The sequence below is a fragment of the Thalassophryne amazonica genome, chromosome 18 (genome assembly GCF_902500255.1).
Source record: "Thalassophryne amazonica chromosome 18, fThaAma1.1, whole genome shotgun sequence".
Taxonomy (NCBI): Eukaryota; Metazoa; Chordata; class Actinopteri; order Batrachoidiformes; family Batrachoididae; genus Thalassophryne; species Thalassophryne amazonica.
In genome coordinates this window covers 11,034,192-11,046,554 of record NC_047120.1, presented here as the reverse complement: position 1 = coordinate 11,046,554, position 12,363 = coordinate 11,034,192, and the positions used below count along the sequence as shown (strand labels likewise).

At 39.7% G+C, this 12,363-nt stretch overlaps 1 long non-coding RNA gene across 1 annotated transcript; it reads left to right on the top strand.

Moving 5' to 3' along the window:
* Nucleotides 1-10,933: 10,933 nt before the first annotated feature.
* On the top strand, nt 10,934-12,056 carry LOC117530383. The gene is made up of 3 exons (XR_004566349.1): nt 10,934-10,944; nt 11,213-11,597; nt 11,934-12,056. It is a non-coding gene; the product is annotated as an uncharacterized LOC117530383 (long non-coding RNA).
* Nucleotides 12,057-12,363: the final 307 nt, after the last annotated feature.

The following is a 12,363-nucleotide window of genomic DNA, read 5'->3' as shown; positions in this document are numbered from 1 at the left end:
TTATCTTTACAATGAAAGTGTGTTAAGTAATTTGTTCTAGTAGTCTATGATGACTTTTTCACCTTTTTTCAGCATCATTATATGCAAATATTGCCGTTTTGTGCTTGTCCCACACCCAGACTTTTGATCTTCAATGATAAAAATGAATGGTAAAGAAATGTTTTTTCTAATGTTTTAAAATATCTCTGAATAAAATATCAGTAAAATAATCAAAACATAATTGGGGTATTCAATGTCATACAACTGTTGTGATTTTTTAAAACAAAATGTAGTTGTCCCACACTATTGCTGTAATTTCCACCACAACACTGTAATGTCCCTTTAAACAGTTTGTATGAAAGATTGTTTGGGTAGTTTCTATGGAGATAAACAGTGACATCAGAGCACACGTATATAGTGCCAAATCACAGCAAACAGTTGCCCCAAGGCGCTTTATATTGTAAGGCAATGGTGTGGTGGAAATTACATTTACAAGGCCAATAGTGCCTGTAGTTAAAGAATCACCCTTATATGTTTTCCACCTTAAATTATCGTCAATAAAGACAGTCAGAAATTCAGTTTCATTTACGAGTTCAATTTCAACATTGCGTACATAAATTTCAACATGAGTTCCGGGGCTAATTACAGAATATGATACACTTTGTTTTGGCAAAGTGAATCAACAATTTCTTGGACTCGAACTATTCCTTAAGCTTCAATCTTTGAAACCAAACATGTCATTGATATATAAAAGAAACGGCAAAGGCCCAAGATCTGAGCCCTGGGACACCCCACAAGTGCACCTCAAAAATTCTGGGTTTATCCCACCCAAGTGAATATACTGATACCTGATGGACAGAGAACTAGCTATCCAATCATGAGCCAATCCCCTGACACCATACTTCCATAATTTATCCAATAGCAAGGCATGATCTATAGTACCAAATGCTTTCAGTTGGTCAAAGAAAACCCCTATGCTATATTGTTTGTTTTCAGTTGCATTTGTATTTTCAACAAAATCACTTACCACCACTGAAGTAGTCTGACTTCTAAATCCATATTGCCGCTCATTTAGTATATGATGTTTGGATATAAAATCATTTAACCTCTTAAAGAATACTTTTTTCCAGAATTTTTGAAAATTGAAGCAGTGAGATTGGCCTATAGTTGGAAAAGACATGTTTATCACCAGATTTGAAGAGCAGTATCACTTTAGCTATTTTCATTTTGGAGGGAAATCTCCCAGTCGTCAATGACAAATTACAGATCTAAGTTAAAGGTTTAATGACACAACCAATTATATTTTTTTTAAATCAAAGGCATATCAAAATTATCGTGATCAGTTGATTTTCCCTTTTTAGTTTGTGTAGTACAGTAGTGTTCAGAATAATAGTAGTGCTATGTGACTAAAAAGATTAATCCAGGTTTTTAGTATATTTCTTATTGTTACATGGGAAACAAAGGTACCAGTAGATTCAGTAGATTCTCACAAATCCAACAAGACCAAGCATTCATGATATGCACACTCTTAAGGCTATGAAATTATCCAACAAGACCAAGCATTCATGATATGTACACTCTTAAGGCTATGAAATTGGGCCATTAAATCAAATCAATTTTATTTATATAGCGCCAAATCACAACAAACAGTTGGCCCAAGGCGCTTTATATTGTAAGGCAAAGCCATACAATAATTACAGAAAAACCCCAAAGGTCAAAACGACCCCCTGTGAGCAAGCACTTGGCGACAGTGGGAAGGAAAAACTCCCTTTTAACAGGAAGAAACCTCCAGCAGAAACAGGCTCAGGGAGGGGCAGTCTTCTGCTGGGACTGGTTGGGGCTGAAGGGAGAGAATCAGGAAAAAAGTATAAAAAAAAAAAATAAAATAAAAAAAAAAAGTAGAAAGGGGGTGTTCACAATAATAGTAGCATCTGCTGTTGACGCGACAAACTCAAAACTATTATGTTCAAACTGCTTTTTTAGCAATCCTGTGAATCACTAAACTAGTATTTCAGACTTCAGACAACTTTATTGATCCCAAAAAAAAGGGCAATTATGTTTACACTCCAATTAACTCAGACAAGATACAGCAATTAATCCACAATTATTACTTGTTTACCGTAATAATGGCACACATCAAAATTAAAGACAACACATATACATTTGACATTGTTTATGTGCACTAAACTTGAAGCAATCCGTCATCCGAATAGAGGCAAAGTGGGTGAAGGCCGCTGCAACTATAAGTCGCGCCGCCAGGCAAGCTTGAGAGAGGACGAGGCCTGCCGCAGGGAGGGAGGGGCAGAGACTGATTAAGAGGAGAGGCTGGAGCATGCTTTGGTCCATGTGTAAGTCTGTCAGTTTATTGTCCTTGTGGGTTGAGATAAGAATGGAGCCAAATAATCTCACCAGAGCCTGGATAAATTCCACTGGAGGAAAAACAGTGGGCAATTGACCTTGATGCTAGATAGCCTGTAGTGTTGCAGCCGAGGAGTGAAAAACACTTTTTATAGTTCCCCAAACTCAGCCAAATCCCAATTATAAATTAAGAATATTCCTAACTTTGAATTAAGAATATTCAGAATATTCACCGGCCTCCGAAACCTTCAGCTTCAACTGCAAGGCAGGCATCAGCTCCAAGGTGTCATCTAATTTGCAGTCTGAGAATGCACTGCCTTGCCAACCTTGTTAATCATGACAGACAAGCGAGGGCCCGTGGTTCTTGATGCCGCCGTCTTGCCAATTTTCCGGTAGATCAGGGCAGCACATAAGCCAAAAAGTACCAGCCCTGCTACCATAAGACCAAAAATGAATAGGCTTTGCTTGAGCTGCTGCCCCCGCGACCCGACTCCGGATAAAGCGGAAGAAAATGGATGGATGGATGGATGGATGAATAGGTCCTCGACGTCCTCCACAGAGAAAGGCGCCAAGCATGCCACACACCAGGAACTCCAGGAGTCGAGGACATAGCCCGCAGGATACGTTCCATCTGGGCAGGCAGGATCCCCCGGTCCTGACCTTCTTGTACAAAAAATTGTGTCAATAGCGTTCAGAGACCAGCTGATCAATTCCATGGTTAATCCAATAGTAGTCAAATAGATCCAGAATCCAATACAGTTTTGAGGAATAAACAAGTCTGGTGAAGTAGGGACTAGAAGGTTAAAGCAGAGAGATAAGGGAGAGTGGAGGAGATGCGAGCGCCCTCGTCGGAGTCCCAAGCCAAGTATTTAGTTGTATAACCACAGTTTTTCATGATTTCTTCACATCTGCGAGGAATTAACTTTGTTGCTTTGGAACCAAGATTTTGCTCGTTTACTAGTGTGCTTGGGGTCAGTCTTGTTGAAACACCCATTTCAAGGGCATGTCCCCTTCAGCATAAGGCAACATGACCTCTTCAAGTATTTTGACATATCCAAACTGATCCATGCGATATATAGGCCCAACACCATAGTAGGAGAAACATGCCCATATCATGATGCTTGCATGCTTCACTGTCTTCACTGTGAACTGTGGCTTGAATTCAGAGTTTGGGGGTCGTCTCACAAACTGTCTGCGGCCCTTGGACCCAAAAAGAACAATTTTACTCTCATCAGTCCACAAAATATTCCTCCATTTCTCTTTAGGCCAGTTGATGTGCTCTTTGGCAAATTGTAACCTCTTCTGCACGTCTTTTATTTAACAGAGGGACTTTGCGGGGGATTCTTGCAAATAAATTAGCTTCACGCAGGCGTCTTCTAACTGTCACAGCACTTACAGGTAACTCTAGACTCTCTTTGATCATCCTGGAGCTGATCAATGGGTGAGCCTTTGCCATTCTGGTTATTATTCTATCCATTTTGATGGTTGTTTTCTATTTTGTTCCACGCGTCTGGTTTTTTGTCCATTTTAAAGCATTGGAGATCATTGTAGATGAACAGCCTATAATTTTTTGCACCTGCATGTAAGTTTTCCTCTCTCCAATCAACTTTTTAATCAAACTACGTTGTTCTTCTGAACAATGTCTTGAACATCCCATTGTCCTCAGGCTTTCAAAGAGAAAAGCATGTTCAACAGGTGCTGGCTTAATCCTTAAATAGGGGACACCTGATTCACACCTGTTTGTTCCACAAAATTGACGAACTCACTGACTGAATGCCACACTACTATTATTGTAAACACCCCCTTTCCTACTTTTTTTTTACTAATAGCCCAATTTCATAGTCTTAAGAGTGTGCATATCATGAATGCTTGGTCTTGTTGGATTTGTGAGAATCTACTGGTACCTTGTTTCCCATGTAACAATAAGAAATATACTCAAAATCTGGATTAATCTTTTTAGTCACATAGCACTACTATTATTCTGAACACTACTGTATGTCTTGTATTTGCACTCAGCCCGAGTTGTTCTGCATTTTAAAAACTGCTTCTACAAAAAATTATTTTACCTGCGTTTAGCAGTCCCTTTGTGATTGAAGGTTTATCAGTATTTCGCCTGTGTCCAACATTTAGTATCAATGGACAGTGTTTGTCATACAGATTGGAAATAATGAAGATAAATGATTGGTCAATGTCTTCAGTGTAGATGTCACACCAATTTTGGTGCGATAGATCCGTTTGAAAGTTAGTCATAGATTCTTCAGTTATTTTCCTTTTAAAATTTGAGATGTCAATATGGTCAATTTTGTCAACTAAGGAATTATAAACAACAAAAACTGGCAAGTGATCACTGATGTCACTAATAAGTAGTCGACCCATTAAATTCCCTACAAAAACATTTGTTAATATATTGTCAATGAGTGTCGAAGTGATCCTGGTTGGGTGTGTTATCGCTGGATATAATCCCACACAGAACACAGAATATAAAAATTCCATTATGTGTATATGGCTATGAGGATTTAGAAAATCTATGTTCAAGTCTCCACAAACAAATAATAGCTTACTGTTTTTACCTGAGTTGTACCTTTCAGTCAACTTCTCCACAAAAATGTTTCACATGTAATCTCCAAAGTGACACACTCCATAACGCCATCCAGAAAAAGTGGCATTTTTGAAACAATTTCACAACGATGATTTGATCTAACATAAAGAGCCACACCACCACCCCGTTATCTGCCCTATTTCTGTCCAAAAAAAAAAAAAAAAACCACAAAAAAAACCGACAAGGTTGCTGGCCCGGCCTGCAGACTCCGAATGCATCCGCGGGCTATAATAAACAGTACAGCCGTCTGTACTAATGCCGACCATCTGCTCTGCTGCTCACTCCAATTATTATATTATTATTAATAATAATATTATATAATATTATTATGTATCATCTACAGCGATTAAAGCAAAAAAAAAACAAAAATAAATAAAATCCTTTTGACTGATTTTTTTAAACAGTCAAATCACAAGCTGTTCATCTGCCTTTTTATAGAAACCCTTTTGTGATTGTGTTCAAGGATTTAAGGTAAAACAAGGTGGAGACAGTTAAGAAAACAGCAAGTTGTTCTCCTGCTGAACAAGATTATATTTTACTCACTAACCATTGCTGCTCTTTTCTAATGCAGCATCATATTATACAAAGACTTTAACCTCCACATTATTTAAATACTTCAGGATAAACACATTTTAAGGGGACAGATGTTCTACAGCTTTTACTTCATTCAACACCAATTAAAATCTATTGGGCTCAATTAAAGAAATGTGAGCTTTTATTTGCTGCCGTTTTCACAAATCTACACACAGTAGCTTTAATTTGAACAGCAGAGCTGCATCAGAGACTTTAACACCGTGACACAAAGTGTAAATGCAAACTCGTCTTTTCGTTAACAGTTTGTCATTCGTGTCAGATGAATTTACTCTGCAGCACGTTTATTATTTGATTATTTTTTGACAAGTCGCTCGACGTGTCTCCATGTGTCTTGTGGCCGTTGTGTCAGGGATGCAGTAAATTTTCTATCTTGTGTCCAGCCTTGATGATTTTGCGTCAGGACGGCCTTTTGGACAGCACAGATCCTTTAGAACTTTACCCGAATCAGACAAGCCCAAGTTTTCTTTATAACGTGGTCAAATCATTTATTTCTTTGTGTCGTTGTGAGTTTTGGGCTTTCCTGACAGTGCGCGTGCATGTTGTGATTGCAGCCTGTGAAAAACAGCCTTGTGTGTGTGTGAAGCTTTTACACAAAAGCTGCATTGATAAATCCACCCTGTTGATGTACAGATGAAAGTTCTGATCAAATCCAATAAGAATCCGTCCGATAAAGGTGTTTTTTTTTTTTAATCAGTCAGTTGATTCACATAAAAAAAGTGTGCATCCCTTTGCTTCAGGCGGTCGACACACAGCGCCATGTGTTTACCAAAAACACACAAAGACACTGCTTCACTTTAAATACGCAACAAGTCTAAGATCATCTGTGTCACAGTTTGAGAGAACTGCGTCAATAAGAACAGACAACTCTTTGCAGCTGCAGACAAACTCTGCAGGCCTCTGGTGCAGGGGCGAAGCCATTGGGGCAAGGGGTGGGGAAGGGCCCCCCAAATCCCTTAAAAGTCCACTTTTGCAGCAATTTTAAATGCATTTTTTTTTTTTTTTATACACAGGATTCTAAGATTCTAATACTTTGAAACAATTAAGATGTTATTACATAATATAACATTTTATTATTATTAAATATTATTATTATTAGCAGTAGTAGTATAGTGCGCTTGGTTTCAGTGTGAAAGGTTTCTGGTTCAAAACCCAACCCTGCCACAATTCTCCATGTATTGTGGAGTTGCGTCAGGAAGGACATCCGGCATAAAAACTGTGCCAAATCAACATGCAGATCTCCCTTGGATCTGGTGTGGTGACCTGGAGTGAAAACAAGGGAGCAGCCAAAGTGACTTACTTACTTTTGTATTATTATCATTATCATTGACTTACTATTTGTAATATTTAAGCGTAAAGTAGTGAAGTGAAGAGTGAAGTAGTTTCTTCCCCAAAACCATCACCATGTTGAACAATAATCTGCACTAAAAACAGACTATATTAGGTACTGAGTCGCACCATATCTATCTCATTTGTAGCACAGGACTTTTGCACATTTTTCAGTTGTTCCATTGTTTATTATATCGCCGATAGTTGTCATACAGTTTTACATTTCCTTTTGCACTCTCTCAATTGCTACACTGTTTACACTGTCCACATGTTACACAATTTTACTTTTCAGCAAAGGACTTCACGTGTTTCCTTATGTGATATTGTTGTTTATTCATGTTATATTGTCTGGTATTGCACTGCGTGCACTTTTTAAGGAGCAGCCCCCCTAATCTCGTTGTACTATGCAGACTGTGTTTGCTGTGTATAATGACCATAAAGGCTTTCTATTTCTAAAGTATTTTTGTCAAAAATCCAGGAGCTTCACACATCAAATACTGTAAGTATGTGGTGTACAATGGGGAAAAAAGTATTTAGTCAGCCCTTGATTGTGCAAGTTCTCCTACTTAGAAAGATGAGAGAGGTCTGTAATTTTCAACATAGGTACACTTCAACTATGAGAGACAAAATGAGAGAAAAAAAAAAATCCAGCAAATAAAATGGTAGCATTTTTAAAGAATCTATTTGTAAATTATGGTGGAAAATAAGTATTTGGTCACCCACAAACAAGCAAGATTTCTGGCTCTCACAGACCTGTAACAACTTCTTTAAGAAGCTCTTCTGTCCTCCACCTGTTACCTGTATTAATGGCACCTGTTGGAAATTGGTATCTGTATTAAAGACACCTGTCCACAGCCTCAAACAGTCAGACTCCAAACTCAACCATGGACAAGACCAAAAAGAGCTGTCTAAGGACACCAGGAACAAAATTGTAGATGTGCACCAGTCTGGGAAGAGTGAATCTACAATAGTCAAGGAGGTTGGTGTGCATAAATCAACTGTGGGAGCAATTGTAAGAAAATGGAAGACATACAAGACCATTGATAATCTCCCTTGATCTGGGGCTCCATGCAAGATATGGGGCCAAAATGATCATGAGAACAGTGAACAAAAATCCCAGAACTACACGGAGGGGCCCTGATGAATAACCTGCAGAGAACTGTGACCAAAGTAACAAAGGCTACACACTACGCAGAGAAGGACTGAAATCCTGCAGTGCCAGGCGTGTCCCCCTGCTTAACCCAGTATGGGTCCAGGCCCATCTGAGGTTTGCCAGAGAGCATATGGATGATCCAGCAGAGGATTGGGAGAATATCATATGGTCAGATGAAACCAAAATATTACTTTTTGGTAAAACCTCAACTCTTCGTGTTTGGAGGAAGAAGAGTGCTGAGTTGTATTCCAAGAACACCATATCTACTGTGAAGCATGGGGGGTGGAAACATCATGCTTTGGGACTGTTTTTCTGGAAAGGGGACAGGACGACTGATCCGTGTTAAGGGAAGAATGAACGGGGTAATATATCGTGAGATTTTAAGCCAAAATCTCCTTCCATCAGTGACAGCATTGAAGATGCAACGTGGCTGGGTCTTCCGGCATGACAATGATCTCAAACACACTGCTTGGGCAATTAAGGCGTGGCTCCGTAAAAAGCATTTCAAAGTCCTGGAGTGGCCTAGCCGTTCTTCAGAAGAAAATTTGTTGTGGGAGTTGAAAGTCCATGTTGCCCAGTGACAGCCCCAAAACGTCACTGCTCTAGAGGAGATCTGCATGAAGGAATGGGCCAAAATACCAGCTACAGTGTGTGTAAACTTGGTGAAGACTTACAGGAAACGTTTGACCTGTCATTGCCAACAAAGATTATGTTATGTTATGATTAGTATTGAGTTGAACTTTTGTTATTGACCAAATACTTATCTTCCACCATAATTTACAAATAAATTCTTTAAAAATCCTACAATGTTATTTCCTGGATTTTTTTTCTCATTTTGTCTCTCACGGTTGAAGTGTACTCATGTTGAAAATTACAGACCTCTCTCATCTTTCTAAGTAGGGGAACTTGCACAATCGGGGCTGACTAATAGGGATGTGAATCGTTCAAGAACACACGATTCAATTCGACTCCGATTCTTGGGGTGACGATTCGATTCAGAATCGATTTTCGATTCAACGAGCTCTGAGAAATAGTTATATTACTTAAAAAATGTTTATGTTTAAGAAAATGCAGCTTTACAAGGTTAATCAAGTGATTCTAGATGTAAATTTACTCATCTGCTTTGCTCGTTCGGAGTTGGCTGGCAGTTTAGCGAAGCGCTGGTCAGTAGTCAGCAGATAATGCTGCTCCCCTCTTTTAGCTCTGGGTGATGACGTAGCTTTGGGCTTGCGGATTTGAAGTGTTTCCGAAGTACTTGACTTTCATTTTGAAGATTTTGCACACTGCATAAGTCATGTCAAGCTCCTTCTTATGCAGCAAATAATAAAATCCAAAATGTGCCCAAACATTTGCCTTCAGCAAAGACGGTGCTGGCTGAATTAGCTCTTCGTCCGCCATGCTAAGCTACAGCCACTGAAGTCTGCAGCTCACGAGTGTTTGAAGCACGCCGGACCACCTCCCCCCCCTCGCGGGGACGCTGTAGTATGGAAGCCGTTGCCTGATAAACAGTACACGCAAGTAAGCAAGAAAATGTTTAAAAAAATGCTTTTTAAAAATCGATTCTTGGACATTTTGGATCGATTCAGAATAGTAATAAATAAGAATCGCGATTTGGATGTGAATCGATTTTTTCCGACACCCCTACTCACTAAATACTATTTTACCCCACTGTATTATGTTAAAAATGACTATAACATAAGATCCATATAGAGGGGAAATTCCTCTATATGGGCCAAAATGAGTTTCCTCAGGAGGGTGGCTGGGGTCTCCCTTAGAGATAGGGTGAGAAGCTCAGTCACTCATGAGGAGCTCGGAGTAGAGCCGCTGCTCCTTTGCGTTGAGTCAGCCGAGGTGGTTCGGGCATCTGGTGAAGGATGCCTCCTGGATGCCTCCCTAGGGAGGTGTTCCCAGGCACATCCAGCTGTGAGAAGACCCTGAGGAAGACCCAGGACTAGGTGGGGAGATTATATCTCCACAATGGCCTTGGAACACCTCGGGATCCCCCCGTTAGAGGTAGTTAATGTGGCCCCTACTGGAGCTGTTGCCCTGTGACGTAATGCCAGATAAGCGGTTGAAGATGACACATTACTTGGAAATCCTACTCAGAGATTTCACGTGATGTTATAATTCACAGCGGCACTGCATGGTGCCATGATGGACCCGTAAGGCAGACAGGTAGACACTTATGCTAGATTTGGATAAGATTGAGTGCTACATTATAGTTTTATGTTGTTTGCACATTCTGCTTCTACACGGCCCATTGTTTCCAAATACAAAGTATTCACTGATTGTAGTACCATTTCCACTTATGTTGCTGGAAAAAAAACAAAACAAAACAAAACAAAAAACATCTGCAGTCATTGGCACTGGCTGAGTTAAACCTGCACTGCAACTTTTGTATTGTTTTTATCTCGTATTTTTTTTTATTGTTCATATTATGGGAGCTGTCAGGAGTTTCAAAATATCTACACAAGATCTATATAGGAATTCTGGTTTTATTTATGTTATTTCACTGAATTATTTTTCATCATTATTTATGTTATTTTAATGTGTGTTTGATCAACAACTAAACCTTTGAGGTCTGTCATACTGTGATTGTCAATCTATGATCTAAATCATAATCTCGCCTAAAGAATTAAGCCCCTTTGGCTGTTCCTTTGTTTGCACACGGAAGGTTGCCACGGCAAATCCAAGGCCTCAGGCAATCCAACAGCTAGTACTGCTGTCGCAGACCGAATGGTCCAGCCTAAAAATATCGGTCTGCCCTACCTTCACTGCGTATGCGTCATTTTAGACCACAGCAGCACGTCTGAGACGGACTCTCTACACCCAAAACGATCAACGAGATTAATGGGATTATTAACCATCTGATGACAAGGTAAAACATCTGAAATCATTCTAAAGTCAGTTTTAAGCAGAAACAAGGCAATAACTGGTGAGTAGTCACTGACGCGCTGAAATGACGTGCTGCAGCAGCTGCTGTGACGCTGTGACTGGTCCCCAGTCTTTTATTATGAAATAATGCTGAATTTATTTGTGGAAATGATTGTTGTACAAAAGCTTCAAATCTCTGTCACTGAGATAGATGATGACTGGAGTGCAGTTTTAAGCAGAAACAAGGTGATAATCAGTGACTTGCTGGTGACGCCCAGAAATGATGCTGTTGAGCTCCGAAATGACACATGCGCAGTGAAGGCAGGGAGGGTCCAAGACCAATTGAAGGGCATCAGTCATAGCGATAGAGAACTTTAACCCCTGTATCAATTGCTTTCAATGTCCATGTTGTTCATAGATCATTTTTAAGGTCTTGGTATTTTGTTTTTGTGTCTTGAGCCTAGAGTGCAACTTTAGACCTCTGGTCCTGGGCCCACTGCATTCTGCATTTGTGCGTCCTGTATGAATAATCATGTGAGTGTTCAGGTGGCTCTTTTGTCCAAATCTTTGACTACACTGAGAACAGACAAATGCTTTTTGCCCTGTATGAATTATCATGTGTGTTTTCAGGTTGTCTTTTCGTCCAAATCTTTTACCACACTCAGAACAGACAAATGGTTTTTGTCCGGTATGAATTATCCTGTGTGTGTTCAGGTCACCCTTTCGTCCAAATCTCTGACCACACTCAGAACAGCCAAATGCTTTCTGTCCTGTATGAATTATCAAGTGTGTGTTCAAGTCGCCCTTTCGTCCAAATCTTTGACCACACTCAAAACAGCCAAATGGTTTTTGTCCTGTATGAATTATCATGTGTGTGTTGAGGTTGCCCCTTCGTCCAAATCTTTGACCACACTCAGAACAGACAAATGCTTTTTGCCCTGTATGAATTACCATGTGTTTGTTCAGGTCAACCATTCGTCCAAATCTTTTACCACACTTAGAACAGCCAAATGATTTTTGTCCTGTATGAATTATCATGTGTGCTTTCAGGTTGCCCTTTTGTCCAAATCGTTGACCACACTCAGAGCAGACAAATGCTTTTTGCCCTGTATGAATTATCATGTGTGTGCTCAGGTTGCTCTTTTGTCCAAATGTTTTACCACACTGAGAACAGCCAAATGCTTTTTGTCCTGTATGAATTATCATGTGTCTGTTCAGAGTGCTCTTATAGCCAAATCTTCGACCACATTCAGAACAGCTAAATGATTTTTTTCCTGTCTGAATTCTAATGAGTTTGTTCAGAGTGCCCTTCTGCTTCTCTCTTTTACTCTGATCAGAACAGCTAAATGGTTTCCTTTTTGCTTGCCTCCCCATTTGTTGTTCTGAGTTGTTCATGTGAGTAGATGCTTTTCCATCAGTGTGGCCTGAACAAACAATCTTGGTATTTTTTTGACAGTTAAAATGTGGCTGAAGTTCTCTG